The following is an 18,378-nucleotide window of genomic DNA, read 5'->3' as shown; positions in this document are numbered from 1 at the left end:
ATCTTACCATGCCACACCGATAAGAGATCTTTTTTGCAGATATGTAGCATGTGATTTTGGAACTGTGAGAATGGGTAACGTGAGTTACTCAAAGATTGCAGGGATCGGTGACATTTGTATCAAGACAAATGTCGGATGCACATTGGTTCTAAAGGACGTGAGGCATGTACCTGATTTGCGGATGAACTTGATCTCGGGAATTGCTTTTGACCATGATGGATACGAGAATTATTTTGCAAATTAAAAGTGAAGACTCACCAAGGGACCATTGGTGATTGCAAAAGGGAGTTGCTCGTGGCACGTTTTACAGGAGAAATATAGAAACATGCCAAGGTAAATTGAACGTAGCACAAGATGATATTTCTGCATATTTGTGGCACAAAAGGATGGGTCATATGAGCGAGAAGGGATTGCAGATTCTTGCTAGGAAATCACTCATTTCTTATGCCAAAGGTACAATGGTAAAACCTTGTGACTACTGTTTATTTGGTAAGCAACATAGAGTCTCATTTCAGGCGTCGTCTGAAAGAGAATTGAATATACTTGATTTGGTATATTCTGATGTTTGTGGTCCAATAGAAATTGAATCGATGGGCGGTAACAAATATTTTGTTACTTTTATTGATGATGCTCCACGAAAATTATGGGCTTATATTTTGAAAACCAAAGATCAAGTGTTTTAAGTTTTCCAAAAGTTTCATGCTCAAGTGGAAAGGGAGACAAGCCAAAAGCTAAAGCGTCTCCGAAGTGACAATGGAGGTGAGTACACTTCAAGGGAATTTGAAGAGTACTATTCAAGTCATGGGATCAGAAATGAAAAGAAAGTTCCTGGAACCCCACAACACAATAGTGTAGCCGAGAGGATGAACCGCACCATTGTTGAGAAGGTGAGAAGCATGCTTAGAATGGCTAAACTGTCTAAGTCATTTTGGGGTGAAGCAGTTCAGACAGCCTGTTACCTGATCAATAGGAGTCCATCAGTTCTATTGGCGTTTGACAACCCAGATAGAGTTTGGACCAACAAGGAGGTGTCCTACTCGCATCTGAAGGTGTTCGGTTGCAGAGCTTTTGCACATGTACCAAATGAGCAAAGAACAAAGTTGGATGATAAATCCGTTCCCTCCATATACATCGGATATGGAGATGAAAAGTTCGGATACAGATTGTGGGATCCTGTAAAGAAGAAGGTCATCAGAAGCAGAGATGTAGTTCCGAGAAAGCGAAGTTGGAACTGTAGATGACCAGTCAGAGAAGACAAAGAATGGTATACTCCCTAACCTTGTTACCACTCCTTCTTCTTCTAACTATCCCACAATTGCAGAAAGTACGACCGACGAGGTTGCCGAGCAGGGGGAGCAACCTGATGAGGTTATTGAGCAGGTGGAGCAACTTAATGATGATGTCAAGCAAGTGGAGTACCCCGCTTAGGAAGAAGAAAAACCTCAACCTCTGAGGAGATCAGAGAAGCCAAGGGTAGAGTCATGCAGGTACCCTTCCATAGAGTATGTCCTCATCAGTGATGAGGGGGAGCTAGAAAGTCTTAAGGAGGTGCTGTCCCATACAAAAAAGAACCAGTGGATGAAACACATGCAAGAAGAGATGGAATCTCTATAGAAAAATGGCATGTACAAGCTGGTTGAACTTCCAAAGGGTAAAAGACCACTCAAATGTTAGTGGGTCTTTAAACTCAAGAAAGATAGAATTGGCAAGCTGGTCAGATACAAAGCTCGATTGGTGGTTAAAGGCTTCGAACAGAAGAAAGGTATTGATTTTGATGAAATTTTCTCAGTTGTTGTCAAAATGACTTCTACTCGAACAATTTTGAGCTTAGCAGCTAGTCTAGATGTTGAAGTGAAGCAGTTGGATGTGAAGACTACATTTCTTCATCGAGATTTGGAAGATGAGATATGTATGGAGTAGCCAGAAGGATTTGAAGTAGCTGGAATGAAACACATGGTGTGCAAATTGAATAAGAGTCTTTATGGATTGAAGCAGGCACCAAGACAGTGGTACATGAAGTTTGACTCATTCATGAAAAGTCAAACATACATAAAGACCTATTCTGATCCATATGTATACTTCAAAATATTTTCTGAGAATAACTTTATTATATTGTTGTTGTATGTTGATGACATGTTAATTGTAGGAAAAGACAAGGGGCTGTTCGCAAAGTTGAAGGGAGATCTGTTCAAGTCATTTGATATGAAGGACTTGGACCCAGAACAACAAATTCCGGGTCTGAAGATAGTTCGAGAGTGAACAAGCAGAAAGTTGTGACTATCTTAGTAGAAGTACATTGAACGTGTACTGGAACGCTTCAACACGAAGAATGCTAAGCCAGTCAGCACACCTCTTGCTAGTCATCTAAAGTTGAGCAAGAAGATGTGTCCTACAATAGTGGAGGAGAAAGGTAACATGGATAGAGTTCCTTATTCTTCAGCAGTCGGAAGCTTGTTGTATGCAATGGTATGCAACAGACCTGATATTGCTCATATAGTTGGTGTTGTTAGCAGATTCCTTGAATATCCTGGAAAGGAACATTGGGAAGCATTCAAGTGGATACTCAAGTACCTAGGAGGTAATGTAGGAGATTGCTTGTGTTTTGGAGGATCCGATCCAATCTTGAAGGGCTACACGGATGCTGATATGGCAGGTGATCTTGATAATCGTAAATCTATTACAGGATACCTGTTCACATTTTCAGGGGGAGCTATATCATGCCAGTCGAAGTTGCAGAAGTGTGTTGCACTCTCTACAACTGAAGCGAAGTATATTGCCGCTACTGAAGCCGGCAACGAGATGATATGGTTGAAACGGTTCCTTCAAGAGCTTGGATTGCATCAGAAGGAGTATGTCGTCTATTGTGATAGTCAAAGTGCAATAGACCTTAGCAAGAACTCCATGTACCATGCAAGGACAAAACATATCGAGGTGAGATATCATTGGATTCGAGAAATGGAAGACAATGAATCTCTAGAAGTCTTGAAGATTTCTATAAGTGAGAATCCTGCAGATAAGCTGACCAAGGTGGTACCGAGAGACAAGTTCGAATTGTGCAAAGAACTTGTCGGCATGCACTCAAGCTAGAAGTCCTGTGTTACCTCCTTCAGGTGAATGGGTCTGGAGGGGGAGATTTGTGGGGTCCATCCCCATAAATAAAACAAAGAAAAAAGGAGATTGTGGGGTCCATCCCCATAATGAAGAAGAAAAAGATTGTGGGGGGTCTATCCCCATAATGAAGAAGAAAAATCTACAAGATGCCACAATTGGTGGTAGGCACCGAAACATGTTTTTGACCAAAATTGGTTTTGGTTACGACACTTCTTCCTATAAATAGAAACCTTCATCTTCTCAGTTTACACACATATCTTAGAAGAAAAATGTATCTGGGAGTTAGGAAGAAAGAGTGAGGTTTCACAGACAGGGTATAGGAAAATAGTCTGTGAGAAAAATAGAGAGTGAGCAATATTGTAGTGAGGTGGGAATATCAAAAGAGAGTGTTGTAGTGGTCTTTGGAGTATTTTACTCCGACCCAAAAAGTGTAAAAATCCTTGCTATAGTGATATCGGTTGCTCCTTTCGGGGCTGTGGTTTTTTGCCTTATTCAAAAGGGTTTTTCACGTAAAAATCTTGGTGTCATTGTCACTCTTTTTGTTAATTACCATATCTCGGAGCTACTTTATTATTCCACTTTTATTACCGCGAATATTATTCCTATGGGGGTTTATTCCCAACAACTGGTATCAAAGCACATGTTTTGCTCGTTTACATAAATACTATTCACTATCGGTAGTACTATACTCAGTGAAAAATAAAAAATGTCCAAAGTAAAGTATGAGGTAGCAAAATTCAACGGAGATAACGATTTCTCAACATGGCAAAGAAGGATGAGGGATCTGATCATCAACCAAGGATTACACAAGGTACTAGACGCCGATGCCAAAAAGCCTAATAGCATGAAAGCTGAGGATTGGGCTGACTTGGATGAAAGAGCTGCTAGTGCAATCAGGTTGCACTTATCATATGATGTGGTAAATAAAATCATTGATGAAGACACCGCACGTGGCATTTGGACAAGATTGGAAAGCCTATACATGTCCAAAACGCTCTCAAATAAATTGTACCTTAAAAGTAGTTATACGCCCTATACATGGGTGAAAGTACTAAATTTTTGTCACATTTAAATGGGTTTAACGGACTAATCACCTAGCACGCCAACCTCGGAGTGAAAATCAAGGAAGAAGATAAAGCCATCTTGCCATTGAACTCGTTTCCATCTTCATGTGATGATTTGGCTACAACCATCTACAATGTAAGACTACCATTGAGTTAAAAGTTGTCACATCGGCTCTTCTACTCAATGAGAAAATGAGAAAAAAGACTGAAAATCAAGGACAAGCTGTCATCATAGAAGGTAGAGGCAGGAGTTAGCAAAGGAGTTCGAGCAACTATGGCAGATCCGGAGCTCGTGGAAAGTCTAAGAACCGATCCAAATCAAGAGTCAGAAATTGCTACAATTATGATCAACCATGTCACTTGAAAAGAGATTACCCAAATCCAAGGATGGGCAAAGGTGAAACCAATGGCTAGAAGAATGATGACAACACAATCGCCATGGTGCAAAATAATGTTAATGTTGTCCTCTTTATAAATACGGAAGAGGAATGCATGCACTTGTCAGGTCCAGAGTCGGAATGAGTGGTTGATACAACAACATCTTACCATGCCACACCGGTAAGAGATCTTTTTTCCGGATATATAGCAGGTGATTTTTGGAACTGTGAGCATGGGTAACACGAGTTACTCAAAGATTGCGGGGATAAGTGACATTTGTATCAAGACAAATGTCAGATGCACATTGGTTCTAAAGGACGTGCGGCATGTACCTGATTTGCGGATGAACTTGATCTCGGGAATTGCTTTAGACTGAGATGTATACGAGAACAATTTTACAAATCAAAAGTGGAGACAAACCAAGGGATCATCGGTGATTGCAAAGGGAGTCGCTCGTGGCACGTTATACGGGATAAATGCAGAAATATGCCAAGGTGAATTGAACGCGGCATAAGATAAGATTTCTGCAGATTTGTGGCACAAAAGGATGAGTCATATGAGCGAGAAGGGATTGCAGATTCTTGCGAGAAAATCACTCATTTCTTATGCCAAAGGTACATCGGTAAGACCTTGTGACTACTGTTTATTTGGTAAGCAGCATAGAGTCTCATTTCAGACATCGTCTGAAAGAAAATTTAATATACTTGATTTGGTATATTCTGATGTTTGTGGTCTAATGGAAATTGAATCGATGGGCGGAAACAAATATTTTGTTACTTTTATAGATGATGCTTTATGAAAATTATGGGTTTGTATTTTGAAAACCGAAGATCAGGTGTTTCAAGTTTTCCAAAAGTTTCATGCTCTAATGGAAAGGGAGACGAGCCAAAAGCTAAAGCGTCTCCGAAGTGACAATGGAGGTGAGTACACTTCAAGGGAATTTGAAGAGTACTGTTCAAGTCATGGGATCAGACATGAAAAGACAGTTCCTGGAAGCACAATAGCGTAGCTGAGAGGATGAACTTGTTGAGAAGGTGAGAAGCATGCTTAGAATGGCTAAACTGCCTAAGTCATTCTGGGGTGAAGCAGTTCAGACAGTCTGTTACCTAATCAATAGGAGTCCATCAAATCTATTGGCGTTTGATATCCCAGGCAGAGTTTGGACCAACAAGGAGCCTACTCGCATATGAAAGTGTTCGGTTGTAGAGCTTTTTCACATGTACCAAAGGATCAAAGAACAAAGCTGGATGATAAATCTGTTCCCTTCATATTCATCGGATATGGAGATGAAGAATTCGAATACAGATTGTGAGATCCTATAAAGAAGAAGGTCATCAGAAGCAGAGATGTAGTCTTTCGAGAAAGCGAAGTTGGAACTGTAGATGACCAATCAGAGAAGACAAAGAATGGTATAATCCCTAACCTCCATTCCTTCTTCTTCTAATAATCCAACAAGTATAGAAAGTACAACCGACGAGGTTGCCGAGCAGGGAGAGCAACCTGATGAGGTTATTGAGCAGGGGGAGCAACTTGATAATGATGTCGAGCAAGTGGAGTACCCCGCTCAGGAAGAAGAACAACCTCAACCTCTAAGGAGATCAGAGAGGCCAAGGGTAGAGTCATGTAGTTACCCTTCCACAGAGTATGTCCTCATCAGTGATGACAGGCAGCCAAAAAGTCTTAAGGAGGTGCTGTCCCATACAGAAAAGAACTAGTGGATGAAAGACATACAAGAAGAGATGGAATCTATGCAGAAAAATGGCACGTACAAGCTAGTTCAACTTCCAAAGGGTAAAAGACCACTCAAATATAAGTGGGTCTTTAAACTTAAGAAAGATGGAAATGGCAAGCTGGTTAGATACAAAGCTCGATTGGTGGTTAAAGGCTTCGAACAGAAGAAAGGTAGTGATTTTGATGAAATTTTCTCACCTATTGTCGAAATGACTTCTATTCGAACAATTTTGAGCTTAGCAGCTAGTCTATATGTTGAAGTGGAGGAGCTGGATGTGAAGAATGCATTTCCTCATGGAGATTTGGAAGAGGAGATTTATATGGAGCAGCCAGAAGGATTTGAAGTAGTTGGAAAGAAATACATGGTGTTCAAATTGAAGCAGGCACCAAGGCAGTGGTACATAAAGTTTGACTCATTCATGAAACGTCAAACATACATAAAGACCTATTCTGATCCATGTGTATACTTCAACAGATTTTTTGAGAATAGCTTTATTATATTGTTGTTGTATGTGGATGACATGTTAATTGTAGGAAAAGACAAGGGGTTGATCGCAAAGTTGAAGGGAAATCTGTCCAAGTCATTTTATATGAAGGACTTGGGCCCAGCACAACAAATTCCGAGTATGAAGATAGTTCGAGAGTGAACAAGCAGAAAGTTGTGGTTGTCTCAGGAAAAGTACATTGAACGTGTACTGGAACGCTTCAACATGAAGAATGCTAAGTCAGTCAGCACACCTCTTGCTAGTCATCTAAAGTTGAGCAAGAAGATGTGTCCTACAACAGTGGAGGAGAAAGGGAACATGGCTAGAGTTCCTTATTCTTCAGCAGTCGGAAGCTTTATGTATGCAATGGTATGCAACAGACCTGATATTGCTCATGTAGTTGGTGTTGTTAGCAGATTCCTTGAAAATCCTGGAAAGGAATATTGGGAAGCATTCAAGTGGATACTCAGGTACCTAAGAGGTAATGTAGGAGATTGCTTGTGTTTCGGAGGATCTAATCCAATCTCGAAAGGCTACACGGATGTTGATATTGCAGGTGATCTTGATAATCATAAATCTACTACAGGGTACCTGTTCACATTTTCAGGGGGAGCTATATCATGGTAGTCGAAGTTACAGAAGTGTGTCGCACTCTCTACAACTGAAACGGAGTATATTGTCGCTATTGAAGCTGCCAATGAGATGATATGGTTGAAACGGTTCCTTCAAGAGCTTGGATTGCATCAGAAGGAGTATGTCGACTATTGTGATAGCCAAAGTGCAATAGACCTTAGCAAGAACTCCATGTACCACGCAAGGACAAAACATATCGACGTGAGATATCACTGGATTCGACAAATTGTAGAGAATGAATCTCTAAAAGTCTTGAAGATTTCTACAAGTGAGAATCCCGCAGATATACTGACCAAGGTGGTACCGAGAGACAAGTTCGAATTGTGCAAAGAACCTTTCGGCATGAACTCAAGCTAGAAGTCCAGTGTTACCTCCTTCAGGTGAATGGGTCTGGAGGGGGAGATTTGTGGGGTCCATCCCCATAAATAAAACAAAGAAAAAGGAGATTGTGGGGTCCATCCCCATAATGAAGAAGAAAAAGATTGTGTGGTCCATCCCCATAATAAATAAGAAAAATCTACAAGATGCCAAAATTTGTGGTAGGCACCGAAACGCACCGAAACACATTTTTGACCAAAATTGGTTTTCACTTCTTCCTATAAATAGAAGCCTTCAGCTTCTCATTTTACACTCTTAGAGGAAATAAATATCTGAGAGTTAGGAAGAAAGAGTGAGGTTTCACATACAGGGTATAAGAAAATAGTCTGTGAGAAAAATAGGGAGTGGGCCATATTGTAGTGAGGTGAGAATATCAAAAGAGGGTTATTTCTTTTGAGTGTTGTAGTGGTCTTTAGAGTATTTTACTTGGACCTACAAAATGTAAAATTCCTTGCTATAGTGATCAAGCCGTGGTTTTTCCTTATTCAAAGGGTTTTTCACGTAAAAATCTTGGTGTCGTTGTCACTCTTTTTGTTAATTACCGTATCTCGGTGCTACGTTGTTATTCCGCTTTTATTACCGTGAATATCATTTTTGTGGGGTTTATTCCCAACACCGGCAACATATACATGGGAATTTCTTTGAGGGGATTCTACTTTTCGTAATTCATAAGTTTTAACTAGCTTCTATAATTCAGAACCCAATCTCTCTACCCTGACATGGAAAACCTAATCTGGAACCAACAAGCTGGAAAACATTGGATTGAATAGACAAATGTTGAAAATGCTACCTTCAGGCCTGAAACAAAATATAAATATAATATTGTCAATCTATGTTTATAAGAATGGACAATCCTATCTTAGGTTTGTAAGAATTCCAAACTTTAGAATTAGACAAACGAGAAGGAGAAATTCTGGTGATAATGTACAATGTATGTAATATTTTTCTGTAGTGTAATGTCATCTATGTGCAGAAAGGCAATGCTATCTACAAACAATTAATTGTAGCATCTAGGACTATAATTCCTATATTTTGGAAGCCTCATCAGTGTAATGTGTTGGAAATGTTCTCTCCCTCATATCTTTTATTTTGGGAGGTGAGGTTTTATGTCCTCTCCCTCCGTGTTTTTACATTTTGGATGATAATTATACAGAGGTTAGGGGTAAACAAGTAGGGATGGCAAACGGTGCAGGGCAATGCAGTTGTGGGGCAAATCCTTGAAGATTTTAAAAGTTACATCTATTTTACACGGTTTTCAGATATTTACTCGATGAAAGGATAGTTTCTAAACACACGATTACGGTGGAGAGCCGTGTAAACTTCACGTTGGGAATAAATCCCCTGTAGAAATAATATTCACGGTAATAAAAGCGGAATCATAATGTAGCACCGAGATACAATAATTAGCAAGAATAAAAGAGTAACAACGACACAAAGATTTTTACGTGGAAAACCCTTTTGAATAAGGGAAAAAACTACGGCCCCGAGATGAACAACTGATATTATTATTGTTGGACTTTTAAGCCATTGGACTTTAAAGATGAGTAGTGTGAATTGGGTAATGGTGGGAAATTAAATGGACTGGGTTGGGCTTCAAAAACTGACCCGGTTTATTTGGTTAAACTAGTTGACCCAGTTTAATAAGTAACGTTAAAACAACGTATCTTCCTATTAGATGTCTGTTCACAGTGAACAGACACCATACCTTTTCACAAAGCCAACAATTGCCTATAAATTCAGGCATGGCTTCCATTCTAAAAACTCAGAAATTCAGAAACTACAAAATCACTTTCCCTCTCTCTGCAAGTTCATTAATCCACAAAAAAAAAAAAAATCTTGAGCTTTCTTGTTCCTTGAAAATTGTAAGTGTGATTCTCTCCGCTCTTTGAGTTTGTTGGTATCCTGCTTCTAGTATTGCCATTGTCGCAGGAAGGTTTATTCCGTTTTATCCTGGGAGGATTTAATCCATTACCTTGGCAATTGTGAGGGGGTTAAAATTCCTTAAGGACACACAAGCAAATTGTGGACTCGGAATTATTTATTCTATTTCTTCTTCCTCTTGTTTTTCCTTAACAGTGTTGATTTTGATTAATACACGTTGCCTAACAGCTTAAGGAATTTTAAAAAAAAAAAATCCGGCAGCGTGGTTTTGCACTGTTATTGCTGCGTTGGTTTTGCACTGTTGTTGCTGCATTTTCTGGATTGCAGCGTGTTTGTCTAAAGAAACGATTTTGTTTCTGCAGCGTGGTTTTGCACTGTTTTTTTTTTGTGTTTAATTGTGTTTGTCTAATTTTGAAACGATTTAAAGAAAGAAATTTTTTTTTTTGTTTTGTCTAATTTTGTTTGCTTCTATCCAATTTGGTTTCAAATTGGTTTCTTGCTTCTGATTGGTTAACCTTATTATAGGTTTAGTTTGGAGATTTAGATTGCTAGAGTTATTTCTATTTTGATATCTTTTCAGTGTCGCAGCAATATAATCTGATCTTGCAGAGAGATCAGATTAATTTCTGCCGTATCAAATTGTTGTGTTCTCCGATTTGGCAGTGTGTTAATTTTTGCTGCAAGTTTGATATTTTCTTTTTCAGCAGTATTTTTGCATTAATTTTGGAGATTAAAGCTTAATTGCTTTTTACTCTGATATATTTTTTACTCCGGTTTAAAGAATATAAAAACTTTACTGGGGTATTAAATTTGAATACGGTTTGAAGAATATAATAAACTTCGCCGTTTATGTTTTGAATGTTTGGTTTGGTATTCAGTTTGAAGATATAAAACCTTCACTGATTTTGAAAAAAGGTTCTGTTTGTTGCCAACTTTACAGAAAAATGGCAAATGAGGACCAAACTAATGCTAATGGAACGGGTGTTACTTTTACGAGTGTTGCTGCCTCGTCGAGCCGTTCAACTCTTGCTCATGCTATGGCTCCAGCAGAAAACCCGGAAAGTTTTCCGGTATTGACTTCAAACGTTGGCAAATGAAGATGCTCTTCTATCTTACTACGTTGAGTTTGCAGCGATTCATCAAGGAGGATCCTCCGGTCATGGCTGAAGGCACTCCGGATGACGAACGACTTGTTGTAACTGAAGCATGGAAACATTCTGATTTCTTGTGCAAAAACTACATTTTGAGTTGTTTGGAAGATAGCTTGTACAATACCTATAGTGTCATGGTAACTTCAAAAGCGTTATGGAATGCGCTTGAGAAGAAGTACAAGACTGAGGATGCCGGACTTAAGAAGTTCGTAGCTGCAAGGTTTTTGGATTTCAAGATGGTTGACACTAGGTCGGTCATAACTCAAGTCCAAGAATTACAAGTCATTGTGCATGACCTCCTTGCTGAAGGTATGACCCGAATCAACAATTTTATTAATAAGATTTATCTTATTATTAATTATGAATTTATTATTGAAGGTATGGTCATAAATGAGGCCTTTCAAGTCGCTGCTTTCATTGAGAAGTAACCTCCGCTGTGGAAGGACTTTAAGAACTATCTGAAACACAAGCGTAAGGAAATAACACTTGAAGACTTGATTGTTCGTTTGAGGATAGAAGAAGACAACAAAAATGCTGAAAAGAAGTCACGTGAAAACTCGACAATAATAAGGGCTAAATTGTTGGGGAGGCGCCACAAAATAAGAAGAGAAAGAAGGCTTATGGACCAAAGAATTACCCAAGCAAGAAAAAGTTCAAGGGTAATTGCCACAACTGTGGAAAATCTGGGCATAAGGCCGTGGATTGTCGTGCACCAAAGAATGATAAGAAGAAGAAGAATCAAGCTAACATGGTTGAAAATGTTGACGAAATGGAGGACTTGTGTGCCATGTTGTCTGAATGCAACTTGGTAGGAAATCCTAAAGAATGGTGGATTGATTCTGGAGCCACCCGCCATGTTTGTGCTAACAAGGAGTTATTTTCTTCTTATGCCCCCGCAGGACCCGACGAGACAATTTTCATGGAAAATTCGTCTACAGCCAAAATTGAAGGAGTTGGCAAGATTGCGTTGAAGATGACGTCGGAAAAAATAGTGACTCTAAACCAAGTTCTCCATGTTCCAGAAATTCGCAAGAATCTTGTGTCTACCTCACTTCTTGTCAAGAATGGATTCAAATGTATTTTTGTTTCTAATAGTGTTGTACTAAGTAAGAATGATGTGTATGTAGGAAAAGGTTATCTGAATGAGGGCATTTTTAAGCTAAATGTAATAGCAGTTCCTATTAATAAAGTTAATGCTTCTTCTTACTTACTTGAGTCAAACACTTTATGGCATTCATGCTTAGGTCACGTCAACTTCANAACCCGCCCCCCGACCATCCCGTCCAAGCCCGCACATTAAGCTACAGTAACGGACTGAACCGGGCTAATCCAGATTGAAGCGGGTTGAAAACGGGTCAGCCCGGCCCGATTTAACAACTATCTAAACTATTCAATTTTGATATGTCAAAAGTGAGTATTTTTATTTTGAAAAAATATTTAATTTGAATTATTTTTAGATTTAATAAAACTCATATTTCGAAAGATAAAGTTTATGCTATTTTTGTTACCAGTGAATGATGCAAATTCTTGATGTATAGTTTCTAATTTTTGCCCTATTTCTTATGTCTAGTGCCGTATGATCTTCAAATCCATCAAATGGATGTTAAAACAGCCTTCTTAATGGTGACTTGGAGGAAGAAATTTATATGCACAAACCTGAAGGGTTTGTGGTTCCTGGGAAGGAAAATAAGGTGTGTCGACTTGTTAAGTCGCTATATGGACTAAAACAAGCATTGAAACAATGGCATGCGAAATTTGATCAAACAATGTTGTCAAATGGATTCAAGATTAATGAGTGTGATAAATGTGTTTACATTAAGGACACTCCAAATCATATNGGCATAAGGCCGTGGATTGTCGTGCACCAAAGAATGATCAGAAGAAGAAGAATCAAGCTAACATGGTTGAAAATGCTGAAGAAATGGAGGACTTGTGTGCCATGTTGTCTGAATGCAACTTGGTAGGAAATCCTAAAGAATGGTGGATAGATTCTGGAGCCACCCGCCATGTTTGTGCTAACAAGGAGTTACTTTCTTCTTATGCCCCCGCAGGACCCGACGAGACAATTTTCATGGAAAATTCGTCTACAGCCAAAATTGAAGGAGTTGGCAAGATTGCGTTGAAGATGACGTCGGGAAAAATGGTGTACTCTAAACCAAGTTCTCCATGTTCCAGAAATTCGCAAGAATCTTGTGTCTACCTCACTTCTTGTCAAGAATGGATTCAAATGTATTTTTGTTTCTAATAGTGTTGTACTAAGTAAGAATGATGTGTATGTAGGAAAAGGTTACCTGAATGAGGGTCTTTTTAAGCTAAATGTAATAGCAGTTCCTATCAATAAAGTTAATGCTTCTTCTTACTTACTTGAGTCAAACACTTTATGGCATTCACGCTTAGGTCACGTCAACTTCAAAACATTGCGAAAAATGATAAATTTAGAAGTATTGCCAAAATTTGATTGCATTAATTTCAAATGTCAAATATGTGTGGAATCAAAGTATGCTAAGCATCCTTATAAGTCCGTTGAAAGGAATTCAAGTCCTTTAGACTTAATTCACACAGATATTTGCGACATTAAGTCAACACCATCTCGCGGTGGAAAAAAGTATTTTATTACTTTTATTGACGATAGCACGAGATATTGCTATGTTTATTTACTTAATAGTAAAGATGAGGCAATTGATGCTTTCAAGCAATACAAGAGTGAAGTTGAAACACAACTAAACAAAAAGATCAAAATGATAAGAAGTGATAGGGGTGGCGAATATGAATCTCCTTTTGAAGAAATATGTTTGGAAAATAGCATTATTCACCAAACAACTGCCCCTTACTCTCCACAATCTAATGGAATTGCGGAGAGAAAGAATCTAACGTTGAAAGAGATGATGAATGCATTGCTAATAAGTTCTGGCTTACCACAGAACTTGTGGGGGGAAGCTATACTTACAGCTAACCGAATAATCAACCGTGCACCTCATAGTAAAACACAATCCATTCCTTATGAGAAGTGGAAAGGAAGGAAGCCTAGCTTGAAATACTTTAAAGTGTGGGGGTGTTTAGCTAAGGTACAAGTTCCTAAACCTAAAAGGGTTAAGATAGGTCCAAAAACGGTTGATTGTGTGTTATTGGATATGTAACCAATAGCAAGGAATATCGGTTTCTGGTTCATAAATCAGAAAATCCAGAGATTCACGNATCTTCCTCCAGGGAACAAAACTTTGGGTTCCTAATGGATTTTCAAAAGGAAAATGAAAGATGATGGTACTATTGACAAGAATAAGGCAAGACTTGTTGTCAAAGGATTTAGACAACGAGAAGGTCTTGATTATTTTGACACACACTCGCCGGTAACAAGAATTACATCTATTCGGATGTTGATAGCTTTAGCCGCGTTGTATGATCTTCAAATCCATCAAATGGATGTTAAAACAGCCTTCTTAAATGGTGACTTGGAGGAAGAAATTTATATGCACCAACTTGAAGGGTTTGTGGTTCCTGGGAAGGAAAATAAGGTGTGTCGACTTGTTAAGTCACTATATGGACTAAAACAAGCACCGAAACAATGGCATGCGAAATTTGATCAAACAATATTGTCAAATGGATTCAAGATTAATGAGTGTGATAAATGTGTTTACATTAAGGACACTCCAAATCATATAGTCATTGTTTGTTTGTATGTTGATGATATGTTAATAATGAGCAAAGACATTGCCGACATACAAGCTACTAAGCGTATGCTTGCTAGTAAGTTTGACATGAAAGACTTAGGAGTCGCCGACTTGATTCTAGGAATTAAAATCCAAAGGACTCCTCAAGGCCTAGCTTTGTCACAAACTCATTACGTGAAGTCGGTACTTGAAAAATTCGAACATTTGGAATTTAAAAGTGCAAGAACTCCAATTGACTTGAACCATAATCTTGTAAAGAATAAAGGTAAGAGCACGTCCCAATTGGATTATGCTCGTGTGTTGGGAAGCCTAATGTACATAATGAATTGTACATGTCCTGATATAGCTTGTGCGATAAGTAAACTTAGTCGATTTACAAGTAATCCCAACAAGCACCATTGGGTGGCATAAACTGAGTTTTGGGATACTTAGAATATACCCAAGACTATGCCTTGCATTACAACAAATATCCTGTGGTTATTGAAGGATACAGTGATGCAAATTGGATCACCGGCTCAACAGAAACAAAATCCACAAGTGGATACGTGTTTACTGTTGGCGGAGGAGCAGTATCATGGAAGTCATCCAAACAGACACGCATAGCTCGCTCTACAATGGAATCAGAGTTTATAGCTTTGGATAAAGCCGGTGTAGAAGCTGAATGGCTCCGAAATTTCTTAGAAGACATTCCATTCTGGCCCAAACCTTTGGCTCCTATTTGCGTACATTGTGATAGTGAGGCTGCGTTAGGACGCGCAAGGAGCGTTATGTATAACGGAAAGTCTCGTCACATAAGACGCAGACATAGAACCGTTAGACAACTACTTTCTAGTGGAATTATCACAATTGATTATGTAAAATCAAAGGATAATATGGTGGATCCGCTTACAAAAGGCCTAACTAGAGAGGGAGTTGAGAAATCATCTAAGGGAATGGGACTATGGCCGAGGACAAGTCATCATGGCGGTAACTCTACCTAGATTTTTGGAGGTCCGAGATCTAGGTTCAAGGAGCGCAAACAAAGTTATGAATGACCGGTTCAACATTGTCAAATATAATATTTTATTCCATTCTCGTGATGAAGACAATGTTCAGTAACAAGGATAAAATGTTAAGACATTTTTTAATGATTACCTAAGTTGGATGTGGTTTTTATCAAATAGTGTAAATCTATAGGATTACACGTTTAGGAATCACCTATGTAAGTGTGAAGTGTAAGCCACTTCAAGGAGAATTCTGTAAGACCGATTCTCTATGCACTTATGAGACTAGGCGGTGTTCATGGCTGAAACGAACACAACAATGAGAACCAAAAGACGGTTAAGGGTCGATTGTGTGACATATGGTTGTTTAGGTATACACCAAAGTTCGACAGTTCAAAGATATCAAGTCTACCGATTGACCGAGTATATCCGACATATGTTCACTATGGAAAGTTCAAAGGGAAACCTACTTATCCAAATGCGGTCGATCTTTTCTTGCGCATCACATAGTTTCCATGTATGTTTCTTCTTTATATAGCCATTCCCCATTCATGTAGGGGATTGTTGGACTTTTAAGCCATTGGGCTTTAAAGATGAGTAGTGTGAATTGGGTAATGGCGGGAAATTAAATGGACTGGGTTGGGCTTCAAAAACTGACCCGGTTTATTTGGTTAAACTAGTTGACCCAGTTTAATAAGTAACGTTAAAAGAACGTATCTTCCTATCAGATGTATGTTCACAGTGAACAGACACCATACCTTTTCACAAAGCCAACAATTGCCTATAAATTCAGGCATGGCTTCCATTCTAAAAACTCAGAAATTCAGAAACTACAAAATCACTTTCCCTCTCTCTGCAAGTTCATTAATCCAAAAAAAAAAAAATCCTGAGCTTTCTTGTTCCTTGAAAATTGTATGTGTGATTCTCTCCGCTCTTTGAGTTCGTTGGTATCCTGCTTCTAGTATTGCCATTGTCGTAGGAAGGTTTATTCCGTTTTATCCTGGGAGGATTTAATCCATTACCTTGGCAATTGTGAGGGGGTTAAAATTCCTTAAGGACACATAAGCAAATTGTGGACTCGAAATTATTTATTCTATTTCTTCTTCCTCTTGTTTTTCCTTAACAGTGTTGATTTTGATTAATACACGTTGTCTAACAATTATAACAAGAAATTTTACACTTTGTATGTCCGAGCAAAATACTCCAAAGACCGCTACAATACTCAAAAGAAGTGAGAGCCGAAGCTCTCCTTTTATAGCTGAATCCTCACTCTCTGAAGCCTACTTTATTTTACAATTTGCACACACTTTTCCTTCTTTTTCTTCAATGTCAACAATTCAACAAAGTTGGCTGCCAACCCAAAGAAATTTCAGCCAAATATTTTCCTTAGGCACATGCCTATTACTTTTGCTTTTGAATGAGATGGACCCATCAATCTCGCCCTCCAGTCTCATTCATCTAGAGGAGGTAGCACTGCCTAGTTTGAGTGCATGCCGACAAGTTCTTTGCACAGCTCGAACTTGTCTCTTGGTACCACCTTGGTCAGCATATCGAAGGATTCTCACTTTTATGGATCTTCTTGACCTGTATAGATCCATCCTCTATTATTTCTCAAATTCAGTGATATCTTACGTCGATATGCTTCGTCCTTGCATGATACATGGTGTTTTTGCTCAGGTCTATTGCACTTTGACTGTCACAATAGATGACATACTCATTTTGATGTAGTCCAAGCTCTCGAAGGAACCGTTTCAGCCAAACCATCTCCTCGCCAGCTTCAGTAACAGCAATATACTCTGCTTCAGTTGTCGAGAGTGCAACACATATTTGCAACTTCGACTGCCATGACATAGCCCCCCCTGAAAATGTGAATAGGTATCCTGTAGTAGATTTACGATTATCAAGATCACTTGCCATATCAGCATCCGTGTAGCCCTTCAAGATTGGGTCAGATCCTTCAAAACACAGGCAATATTCTATAGTACCTGTTATGTAACGACTGGATCGGTTGTTTTGAGTTCTAGCACGTCATTCGCTGATTTGAGGCACTGAGTAGCTCCACTTAATGTATTATGACTTGTACGTATAGTCAGAATTGGATTTGGGGAAGTTCGGAGTTTATTTAGAAAGAAATCTCTAATTTCGGAAGCTTTAAGTTGGAAGAATTGACTAGGATTTGACTTTTGAGTAAAAAACCTCGGAATCGGGATTTGAAAGTTCCAACAGGTTCGTATGATTATTTTGGACTTAGGCGTATGTCCGGACCGGGTTTTGGATGACCCGGGAGCGTTACGTTGCTTATTGTGGAAAGTTGGAATTTTGGAAGATGTTCACCCTAAAACTCGAGTAACAATTAAACTTATATTATGGTTTTAAAGATATGTGATTCAATCAAATACCAATTGATAAAAAGGAATTAAATAGATGAATTAGAGAATAAAATAAATCAAACCAGTATGCTAGCCAAATTTCGACCTCGACTTGTGGTAGTCTCGAGGTGTGATAATAGGAATAGCAAATGATAAAGCAACTCTGATGAACAGTAAGCAAATAGCAAGAAAGTAATGAATGTATATATTCTTATCAGTGAACAATGATGCTTACAAATGAATGGGATTCCTCTTTATATAATGGAGGAGTTCTAAACAAGGTACACTTCTAATTATAGTATGAAACCATATTAACGTTTAATTAACCGCTGCAGATCGATCCGTTCCGAGATTCACCCTGCGATTCTCGACCAATCGCGGATATCTCGCCTTTTCGTTATCAAGCCACGCCGGTGTTACTCAAAGTTTGCCTCCTTCTGTCCGCAATCGAGTCGACCTCGGGATGACTCGACGTCGTGGTATTTAGACGTGGCATTCATATCTCGACCAAAGAATGAAATCGAGTAGCCCTGATTTCTACCGTAT

This window comes from Nicotiana attenuata, unplaced genomic scaffold (assembly GCF_001879085.1).
Source record: "Nicotiana attenuata strain UT unplaced genomic scaffold, NIATTr2, whole genome shotgun sequence".
Taxonomy (NCBI): domain Eukaryota; kingdom Viridiplantae; phylum Streptophyta; class Magnoliopsida; order Solanales; family Solanaceae; genus Nicotiana; species Nicotiana attenuata.
Note: the sequence above shows the minus strand (reverse complement) of the source record.